The sequence below is a fragment of the Neomonachus schauinslandi genome, chromosome 4 (genome assembly GCF_002201575.2).
Source record: "Neomonachus schauinslandi chromosome 4, ASM220157v2, whole genome shotgun sequence".
Lineage (NCBI taxonomy): Eukaryota > Metazoa > Chordata > Mammalia > Carnivora > Phocidae > Neomonachus > Neomonachus schauinslandi.
Genome location: NC_058406.1, coordinates 151,710,000 through 151,721,770, shown reverse-complemented (window position 1 = coordinate 151,721,770; position 11,771 = coordinate 151,710,000). Strand labels below are relative to the sequence as shown.

General features: G+C 38.2%; 1 protein-coding gene across 2 annotated transcripts in view; it reads left to right on the top strand.

Moving 5' to 3' along the window:
* Positions 1–12: 12 nt before the first annotated feature.
* RNF19A (ring finger protein 19A, RBR E3 ubiquitin protein ligase) overlaps positions 13–11,771 on the top strand; it is a 53,765-nt gene continuing 42,006 nt past the window's right edge. For both annotated transcript variants that reach the window (XM_021688698.1, XM_021688697.1), the window contains exon 1: positions 13–278. The gene's annotated coding sequence lies outside the window, so the exon portion shown is untranslated. The remainder of the gene's footprint in view (positions 279–11,771) is intronic.

Below are 11,771 nucleotides of genomic sequence, written 5' to 3'. Positions count from 1 at the left end.
GGAGGAGGCGGAGACAGCGGGGGCTGAAGCAGGGGGAGAATGGCAGTTGGGGCGCTGGTTCCCGGGAACAGCCGTCAAGACAGAACTGCGGAGGAGGAGTTCGGGAAAACGGCCGTCGGGACCCCTCTTCTGCTTTCCCCCCGCCCCAGCTGAGAGGCGTCTCGGCGGGTCTGAGGAGCCCTCCTCCGTACTTCCTTCGCCTTCTGCCGCCGCCGCCGCCGAGAGATGGGCCTCCTCACCCGCACTCCGGCACCCGCCGCCGCTTTGAGGAGTTGAAGGTACGGGCGGCACTGGAAGAGGTTGCGCCTGGGTGCGGGAGGACAGGGGCGGCTCCCGTTTCCGACTCGAGGCGCTCCGGCACGGCAGCTGCCCTCGCGCCCCTTCCCGGAACGGAAATGGATTCAGAAATCCCACGGGAAAGGCGCCCCCTCTCGGGCTGGGCCCCGGAGCAGGGGCCGGTCCTGGGGCCGGTCCTGGGGGTCAGGCCTCGGGCTGGGTCCGCGTCCACCGCCCGCACCCGGCGCTGGCGCCCCCTGGGCCGCGCAGACTGAGGCGGAGCGTGGGATCCGCCCCGAGCTCTGCCCTCCCGGCCCGGGCAGTCTGTGGAGTCGGCGGCCAACCCAGCAGTGTTGTGACGGGCCGAGGCGGCGCTCCCTTGCAGCACTTCCCGGGCGGCTGAAGCTGCCGACACCGAGGGCGGCCGCCGCGGGGAGGCAGCGGGGGTGGAGCGCATTCCTGATGGGTGAAATCGGCTGTAACGGGACCGATTTCCGGGCCTCGCTGCGAATTCAGCGCTGGGGCGAGAGCCCCCAACCTCTGCTGCAGGGGGCCCTAGGGAAGGGGTGGCATGGACCCGGGAATATTCTTCCGGGAGAACTGCCATCCCCTTCAAAAGCAGAAATTAAAGAGACGAAACACGGTGTTGCCTTGGGGTTAAAGTATACGTTAATAGGGGTCTATCCAGGATTGTCTCTCTCTTGCTAAACCTTCAGGGTGTTCCTAGCCTTCACCCAGCAAGAAACGCCACGATTTTTAATTTCCAGTTTTCCCTGTCATCTGGGTTTCCCTCTCTCGTTGCTCTTTCCCCCCATTTCCATTAATGGGAAGAAGAAAAAGAAGTTTAGGGTTCATTAGCCCCGCGACAAGGGCAATAAATAAAAGAGGGGAGAGAGGGGTTAAGGCTATATATGGGAGAAAGAAAGGTCTTAATTTTTCCCATCGGTCCTTAAAGGTGGAAATACGCGAACGGTGCTTTATTCTGGTTAATGTTTACCATTCAAAACGTTGCAGAATGTTCTGTTGGGTTTACGTTGGAAAAGACAATGTTTCCGTGCTGCTGCTATTTTCAAACCCAGGTGTTGACTAGAAATGCTAGTTTTAAATGTTAGTAAACAGTGGAGGCATAAAGCAGTCTTTCTCCATGGTTGCCTTAAAATGTTTGTGATCTTTTCTTTCCGTTCCACTTTTTTTTTCTTTTTGTAAGAACATGGCTGTCTTATTCATTTTTATTATTTTAACCTAGATTCCTTGACTCTTGGTTATACGAAGTATGACGGTATGCCTTATTTTCATTTTCAGTTTTGCCATTAACCGTCTTAATAGGCAGCTTCCCACGTCTGTTTATAATTCACGCTATTACCGTATTTGCCTTTTTATGCTTCCTTAACACCCAACTGAACTGAATTAAAATGTAAATACTTCTCTCTGTAGAAAATGGCGATGATGTATTGTTAACTCTTATTTTCAAATGTTCTTTCCCTGCTATTTGGAATTCCATGGTAAAGATTTGGAATTAAGTCCTAGGACTTAATCAAATTATGCAACAACAACAACAAAAAGCCCTTTTTCTTTGTTTAATATTATTTTTTATTTATACAGTATACCAAGTTTAAATTTCATGCCTCATGGAAACTATTTTATTGTCACCACAAGGTGTCTTTCAGAGGGGAAAAAAATTATACTTGGCAACTAATGTTAACGTATTTTTTTCAATATTGTTGACTTCCAGGAGGATTCCTGTAAGATTAACTTTTTAAAACTGCAGCGCCTTTTAGGAGTTGAAACACAACCCAAGTCTCCAGAGAGTAGCTCCTTAAAATATTGTTTCATTTGGGGAAGGCCTCAATTGATCATTAATTTATATGAAGAACAGTCCATTTTACTATCTAACCAGTGTTGAAATTTCTTTTTAAAATTTTCCTGGTGATTTGTAGAATTTGGGGTGCCTTTTTACTTGACTAAATGAAACCATATTTTTTTCCTACCTAATGTATGAAAGATACTAAGATTAATACCTGTTCTTAAAGATAGCTCAGCATGTTAGTGGAAAATAAATGCGTTTCATAAATTTGAAGTAGGGAAAGTCATAAAGTTATATTTTTGCAGTTGTGAATGTAAGACACTTGGGGCCACCTATCTTTAATGGGATCAGATTGAAAGATACTATTTGTTCTCATGGGGTTATTAGATGCAATTAAATACAGATAATTTGAAGCAAACGTTTTTAGCATTTGAAGGAATCTTTATATATTATGGCAGGTTCTGATTTTATCTTAAACACTTAATTTAGGTTTATCACAGAAATTCTTTGGTTTGTAATCATCTCCCACCCTCCCAGCTTTGCTTTGCTTTTTTTATCTGAAGGGCACTGAGGATTGAAAAGTGTAGCTTTCTGAATTTATCAAGGGAGGAAGAGGGAGGACAAATATTTGTGATAACATGTTAAAGTCCCTAGTCTAGTGCTGGGCACAGAGTAAGCTGGGGATAAATTTTACATTTACATCTGAATGGTCTCCTTATATTCTTTCTTCAGGTTATAAAGGAAATTTTAGGGAATTATTTGTTTTCCTGATGCTACTAACAAGTGACAATCAATTGTCAAATGCAGACTGGTTTTGCACTAAGCTTTATGCTCTTTTGTTTGAGGCCTATATGAAAAATAAACCATTTTGGGTTGAAGACCAAAGAAAAGTTGAATTTGTAAACTTATATTTGATTGCATTATATTTGGCAAGTTAGCACTAGTAGTTTGAAAGGACCCATGATCATATATGAAGTAGTTTAGCTTAAAGGTTTTGGTTTGACTCCTTTTTAGCAAAATGCTACTCTGATTACTTACGTAGAATAGCTAAATTTTCCTTAGGCAGTTTTTTTTTTCCCCCAATCAGGAGTAATTATTATTTTCTTCAGCTTTTTTTTTTTTTTTTGTCATAATAGTTTTTTGTTTGCTGGTAGAAGATGTATAACATTGAAACAACTATGTATATAACCACACCTGCACAGCTATAGACTGAGGATAATGTTCCTTTGCTAACCACATCTGTATTTCAGATGGTGGTAGACTTCAACCAAAAAGGGCAGTGAAATCATTTGGGGTGTTTGAAACTTGGGTACTTCATTTGTTTCTCAATAGCTATCATATGTCAGTAATACTTTCTCTATTAAAGTGGGAAATATTACCACTGTTTGATAAAGTAGTTTTGTTTGTATTGCTTCTTTGTAGCTGTCAATAAAACCTGAACTTTTAGTTTATTGGTAACAGTTTCTTGACAGCAATGCCATTAGCCTTAAAAACATATATATTCTTTTTTTTTTTTTTTAAGATTTTATTTATTTATTTGACAGGGAGAGAGAGAGCGAGAGCAGGAACACAAGCAGGGGGAGTGGGAGAGGGAGAAGTAGGCTTCCCGGCGAGCAGGGAGCGTGATGCAGGGTGGGGGTGGGGGAACTTGATCCCAGAACCCTGGGATCACGACCTGAGCCAAGGCAGACGCTTAACGACTGAGCCTCCCAGGCGCCCCAAAACATAGATATTCTTGACCCATTGATGTTACCTGTTATTTTATTTTAAAAACCATTTGCTAGAGAAGTACTACTGGTTAATTTGTTTTAGAAGTCCTATTTGGAATAGTTTTCTTATGTGAAAGCCTTAGTGGGACAAAACTAATGAGTTGTTGTTTTCTCTCTCAAATAAGTTTGTGCATTGGATTATGAAGCAAAATCCTACAGAAATCACCAAGTTTAAGCCCAAAAGAAACTTCAAATCTCAGTCTTGGGTCCAAAAAACTGGAGTTGGCTGCCTAAAATTATGTACACTTTACATTTTCAACCTCTTTCCTTCTTTGGAGACCCCTGTAAGTATAAATAGCCCTGCTGTAATGTGAATAGCAGGCAGGTTGCCAGTTGAAGAGACCTTCTGGGAGAGGTGAGCCATAAAGAGGGAGCAGACTAATTAGAGGGAGGGATCAAGAAACCGGGAGAAGCTATTGGGAATGTGATGGTATTAGGCTTCCAGATAAACATTATATAGCATGTATCACAAAAATAGCCATTAATGTGAATCTTTATGCTTTATATTTTGTAATTTCTAAGTCAAATATTGGCATTTGCTCCCCCAAATGGTAAAATATTCTAAAATTAAATTATCCTTATGCGTTATCACAAATGTGATAATATATGTGAAATGTGCATTAGAAGTGTAGGAGCTAATTTAAACCCTCTATGGCAGGGACCATTCCCTTTGTTCAGCACTTAGCATAACGCTTTACAATAATAGATGTTGAATAAGTATGTACTAACTGAGTAAATTATGTATATTGTAAGGTATCTATTTCATAACTTTCTCTACAGCAGGGCTGTCATTATTAATAGAGTCTAATGCGAATTGTAAGTGTAATTTAAGATTTTTTTATTAGATAAATTAAAGTAAAAAGAAACAGGTGAAAGTAATTTTCGTAATATATTTTATTTAACCCAGTGTATCCAAAATATTATCATTTCAACATATATTAATGAGTCACTTTACATTCTTTTATTCATACTAAGTGTTTGATCCAGTGCATGTTTACACTGAACAGCATAGCTCTGGAAGCATTTTACATGAAATGTTTGTTCCTTTCCACAGAAATTCTATTAAATTAGATGCATTAGATATTTACTACAGACTCCCAGGAAATATCAACCTAAAGACCAATTTGAAAAATCACTAATCAGAAGACAGAGTGGGTCTCTTAAATTAATCACGGAGCTACAAAGAGTGAAATGAAAAGGTTAAAAACCTAGAACCGCCCTAGTCATGCTCAGGTGCATCTGCTTGAATACTCATTTACTTTTTCTCAGAATGCGGCACCAATTTTATTTGGCTGTGGAACTTATCCTAGTGAGACTAGTGTTCTAATTTAACTTCTGTATTTTATAAGTGAGAAAACTGTAGTGTAGAGCTACTCAGTCCAGTGTATCATCATTAGCCACATGAGGCTATTTAAGTTTAAATTAGTTAACATTTTAAAAAATTTAAATTTCAGTTCCTCAGTTGCACCAGTCACATCTGGAATGCTCTGTAGCCATATGTGGCTACTGGCTACCATAGTGGACCTTGCAGGTCTAGAATATTTCCATCATTTCAGAAAGTGCTGTTGGATAGTGCTGGTCTAAAGATTTATCCACACAGCTAATGTGGTAGAGCCAAAGTTTCAGACCACTTTCTCTTATCTTCAGACTGAAATTTCATTAATCACCGGTTTCTGAATGATCACATTAATCTTTTTGTTTACAAATCTCCATTTGCTTCTCACAGATAAATTTCAAGTTTTCATGGCATTCAAAACCTTCCACAATCTAATCTTAGTCTCACCATTCTGCAAAAAAACCCCACACTGAAGCCAGTTAATCTGTTTGGTAAATATATTAATAAAACATCCATAGTTTCACCCCCATGACTTTTCCTAGGCCTTTGTCTCTGCCTGGAATACCCTTTTCCATCTTCTCTGCTTATCTAAGGTCCTGCTCTTCTTTCAAGGCCTGACTCCTATCTTATCTCCACAAATCATTCCAGGTTGGTGATTCTAAATAAACTACTAAGAATTTTTCTGAGATATTATTAACAGGTTCCAGACATGAGTGGGAACATCTTTTGAGGACCATCATTCAACCTACTACATGATGCCAGAAATTTTTACTAAGGACATTAGTAAAGTGTATTATGTTTATGCAAAAAGCCAAAGGATATTCATCCATAATAAAACTCTTTTAAGTTTTTTTTTTTTTTTATGGTATTGTTTGCCATAAGGAGACATCTATTTGATTTGGCTCTGTATAACTGCTTATCAGGTAACCATTGCCACCCTTGATTTGGATGAAAGAATTGGTCATTGTGCTATACATAATATATCTTGTGATGATAGGCTTTTCTAAATGGTTGTTTTATTTCCCCCTTCACACCCACTTATCAGTCCCTACCCCTCTTTCCAAAGGACTTTATTTCACTATTTTAAGAATGCCTGTTTAAAAGTGTTGGTTATTCATATAAACAAAAACTGAAGGATAGATTAGTTCAGGCAGTGTTTATGTAGATCAGAGATTTAAAATCTGGTGCTGCAGCGGACCTGCTCACCTTTCCAGATTCTTCCTACTATACGAACATCTTGTATTGATTTATTCATTGTAACTGATTCCAGTGTGGGAGGTAACAAGACCTTCATATGCAGTAGTCTCATGGGAGCTTCTTTCTTTTGCTTTTTTACTTAGACTGGCTATGACAAGTTACTAATGAAAAAAAATCTCTTCTGTAACAGTCTTGTCTGAGTAGTTCAGAGTGTTTCAAAGATATACTTTAATACTAATCCAATGAAATAGATGATAGCACATTTTCCCTTATTTTATAGACAGGGAAAAAGAGTGAAGCACATTCTGGGAGAGTTGTAAAGCCAAGAGAAGTCCTATATCCTGACTTTCAGTTCAACTTAGTAATTCTAGTTCAGTGACATATATGCTTCTGTATTTGATCTCAGAAGAAGGCTATCAGAAAGGCAAAGATTATACTCATTCCACCGGATTTACTAAAACAAAAGAGTATAGGGCACCTGGGTGGCTCAGTCGTTAAGCGTCTGCCTTCGGCTCAGGTCATGATCCCAGGGTCTTGGGATTGAGCCCCGCATCGGGCTCCCTGCTCCGCAGGAAGACTGCTTCTCCCTCTCCCACTCCCCCTGCTTGTGTTCCCTCTCTGGCTGTTTTTCTCTCTGTCAAATAAATAAAAAACCTTTAAAAAATAAATAAATAAAAACAGAAGAGTATATTAACATTTTAGAGAATTTGGAGATATTTTTATAACAAAAATTATCTCAGAAAAATCTTTTAATTATCCACTTTTAACCTTAGAGTATGCTGTATATTAAAACTGTTTGAATCATAGTGTTACTAAGGGGCCTTTGACCTTATCTGGTCCAGTTACTTCAACTTGCAAATAAGGAAATTGAAACTCAAAAAAGTAGATAGACCTGGCTGAGATTTCAGACAAGGTTAGTATTTCCCTTCTGTTAATTTGTAGCAATGAGTATTTTAACCAGTTCAAAAATTTTTTGACAACTAGATACCTTTTTAAAAACCTATTTTAAAACTTCTGAATGTCTCTAGGCATTCCATCATGCCTGACATTTTGAATGTTTCTGGGTACTCTGTCATGCCCAGGATTTTGCATTATGCTTTCCTATTTCCCTATTGGTTTGCCCTTCTGAACAAAGAGGGCCTCGAATGAGGCAGCCAAAATGTTTTTAATCTTTTTCTTATTGGAAAAATGGAATGAATAATGCTTTTGCTTTCTGCAGCAGCTTACTTTTTGTAATATTTAAGTAATTAGTATTATTTGTAATGAGTATTATTAAAACAAAGTACCATTCTATTCTACCTCCCAAGAATAGGCTTCAATAGGTAAATGTGGCATGTGTATGTTTGTGAAGCTGTTTAAGAACTATCTCTTTGGAGAGGCTTTGTGGAATATGGGAATAGTGTGCTCTGAACTTTTAGTTTCTTTTTCTGTGAAATTGTAGAAACTATTTAAAGGGCAGAGCTCAAAATAGTGTATTTGAATCATTCTAAAAAACTTGCTGGAAACTGATACTTGCTTGTGCTAATGATCTGTTTGAATTACCCCCACCTCATCCATTTATAAGTAGTTGAATCAAAATTGTCCATTTTTAATATTAGAAAGACCACGGGATGCCTGGGTGGCTCAGTCAGTTAAGTGTCCACCTTTGGCTCAGGTCATGATCCCAGGGTCCTGGGATTGAGTCCTGCATCGGGCTCCCTGCATGGGCTCCTTGCTCATCAAGGAGCCTGCTTCTCCCACTCTTGCTGCTCACTCTCTCTCTCTCTGACAAATAAATAAATAAAATCTTTAAAAAATATATCAGACCACTTGAGGTAGGTTTGTAGCTATATAAACATAAGACTAAAAACATTTATATTTACCTTAGAGAAATTAATATACTATAATGATGTATCCCAAACTTCCAAGTGGCTAACTTTTCTGATTACATTAGAAAAGCCCTCTCAGAGCCAACAATTTGTTTTGTTTTATCTAACCTTAAAGTGTGATAATCTTTCTAACAGTTTTATCCAGTAGGTGGTTTAGTTACATTTGTGCCATCTTCTTAGATATTTATATTAGTTTGGCTAATATTTGTAAGGTAGTTAATATGTGCCATACCCTATGCTGCATTCTTTGTATATGTTATTTCACTTAATCCTAATAATAATCTGGTGGGGTGCAGGTGTTATTATTACTCCTATTTTATAGTTGAAGAAACTGTCTTAATAATTTAACTCAATGTCACACAGCACAGTAAGTGTCAGAGGCTGAACTTGAACCCAGACTTGTGACTCCAAAGCCCATGCCTTACTTTCTGGATAAAAAGTTGCCATCATTACCCCACATGTGTATAGTATTTAAAAACCCCTGCCCCCCCCCCAGCTACTCTAAATTTTTTACCTCATTTTATTTTCCCCCACAAAGGTAGGTTAAGATAATTATGTGTGAAACAACCCCAAAATCTCATGGTGGAGCAGAATAAAAGTTTATTTCTCACACAAAGAACCATGTGGATGACTCAGGTATCCACATTCCTTCCATCTTGTGACTCAGCTGCCCCTATGGCCTGCTTGGAGTCACCACTAGGATTACTACATTTACCAAGCCAGTGAGGGAAGAGAGAGAGTTCAAAGATGTGTGAAGGGATGATTTAGAGACCAGTCCTGGAAGGAGCATACATCATTGCATTGGTCAGGACTAGACACATGGCCGCATGTAGCAGCAAGTGGAATGGAAAATGTGGTCCTCCTATCTGCTTGGGAGGAAAATGAAACAGGTGCGTATATAACATCATCTCTGCCACAGTTGTGTTTTCCCTGTTTTACAGATGGTACAGAGAGGTGGTTACTGAACCAAAGCCACAAAACCACTTGGTAGCAATAAATAGAACCCAGATTTCCTTAGAGCTGCATATAATATGCTTATGTTTCTGAAGAGACATTCAAATAATTGAAAGGCATTTAGATTGTATTTCTAGCACCCTTGCTGATTGTTTCTTATTGGACAGCAAATATTTTACCTCTGTGTCCATTACATTTTATTGTTATTGATTTACTTTATGAGGAATGACAAAAATATTTTCCAGTGGTAATTGCCATTTTAAGTGAAGATGACATAATAGCATTAAAGTATCTTTACATACGTATTATATTCAGTTGTCCTTTGAATTTACAATATTGATTAGCCTTTATGTAATTTTATATTTTAAACATGTGATAGATCATTCTAGGCCATATACATACCTCATGTTTATTCTTGCATTATGAACCTGAGACATTTGTTTTAGGGATGAGAGTTGTTTTTTAACCTTCCCCAAAACTTAACTCTTTTGGAAAGAACTGCAGCTTCAAATCTTAATGGATACAAGCGCATTCTAACTGAGCTAACAATTAGTACAGATACGAATATCATACTAATATAAATTACTGAGAGCAGAAAATTTACAGAAACTGATGTTAACTTCTACTGGCAAATTAAATTCCAACATCTCAGCGGTAGCTGTTAACCTTTTGTTACACTTTAGACTCCTTGGAGAATCTCTTGAAAGCTGTCGATTCTGTCCCTAGAATATACAGTTATTCACAATTTAGTATACCATTTTAGAGATTTCATGGATTTTTTCAAAGCCTATCCATGTATTAGCTGTTATTTTTAAGCATTTTTATCCTTCTCCAAAAATTTATTGTTGTGCTTATTATATTTTTACTTTAACAGGTGTATAAAGAGATGTTTAATAACTCAGAGTTTTTATAAGAGTGTGTCTTAATATTATTTGGGCAGCAAGAATTATGCCCAGAACCTGCACTGCTGCAATAGCTGAATTTGGCAGCTATATTGGGGGAGAGATCTATTAGAGGAAAATATGGCATTTCCGAACTTGAGGTTGGCAAAATGAATGATATAACTTAAAAAAAAAAAACTTTAGACATTTAAATAATCTTTTTGAGTAAAGCAAACTTTGTTATAATAAACTTTAGTGATTTATCTCTGTTTAGAGAAAGCCATATATGAAAATCCAAGAAAATTAAATGCCTCAGACTTGTCTTAATGAGGTAGTTCAGATTTACAAAAGCACTGTTTACTTTGGGCTAAAAGTAGCTTATGTGTGGACACATCTTTTTTTTTTATTTTTTATTGTTAATCACCATACATTACATCATTAAGGACACATCATTTTTAATACATCACTTCTAGTTGTGGTCTGATCAAAAGATGAATTATGATAATTCTGATTTTTGGTAGTCAGTTACTACATTAAATTGTACCTAGCCATATTTAAATTTGATAGGTTGTTGTTTGCAACTCTCTATATAGGAGATAGTACGGAAAGATAGATACTACTTTTCTCACTGCCTTAGGAACCTTTATTTAACACTGGAGGAAGGGTAGAACCAAAGATATGAGTCAGGTTTTGAAGATTTCCCCCACTGTTTATTTATCAGTATTGGTTCCTGAAATTATGCACAGTGACCTAAATGAATGTTCTCTATAGTAGGTTGTATGGTCAAATAACCGGTGATTCCTTTTTGTATAACTTAAATTGCCAGCCACTTATGATGTCAGAAAACCATTGTTGTATTGAAAAACAGAGTTGCTTTCAGGGTATATATAGTTTTTTAAAAGAAACTTTAAAATGGATTTTGATAAGTATTTATTTAGATTATGGGACTACTATATATGCCCAAATATAAAATCAATTATTCTTTCAAAATTATGCATATGAAAAAAGGGCATCATTTTATTATAATGTAGGTCCTTGCAGAATCACCCATACCATTGTTTGGGGAAGACATAGTCTGAAATGTCTTTTTTCAGTTTTTTAGATGCACTAGAATGAAAATTCCACAGAACATGGGGCGCCTGGGTGGCTCAGTTGGTTAAGCGACTGCCTTCGGCTCAGGTCATGATCCTGGAGTCCCGGGATCGAGTCCTGCATCGGGCTCCCTGCTCGGTGGGGAGCCTGCTTCTCCCTCTGACCCTCCCCCCTCTCAGGTGCTCTCTGTCTCTCTCATTCTCTCTGTCTCAAATAAATAAATAAAATCTTTAAAAAAAAAAAAAAAGAAAATTCCACAGAACAGGGGCCTTGCCTATTTCTATTTTGGTATTATATATCTACTACCTAGAAGAATATCTGGCACATGATAGACATTGGACATATTTATTGAAAGACTAAATTAATACTTACACAGTTTACTTATAATAAAAAGGCAAAAAGCTTAACAAATTTAGTTATTCCTAGAAGCCATTACAGTTGCAAGTATTGGATAATGCAAGAACACCTTTTAAAGATCAGTTTTTAAAAGCTGTACAGTAGGGGCGCCTGGGTGGCTCAGTTGTTAAGTGTCTGCCTTCGGCTCAGGTCATGATCCCACGGTCCTGGGATCGAGCCCCACATCGGGCTCCCTGC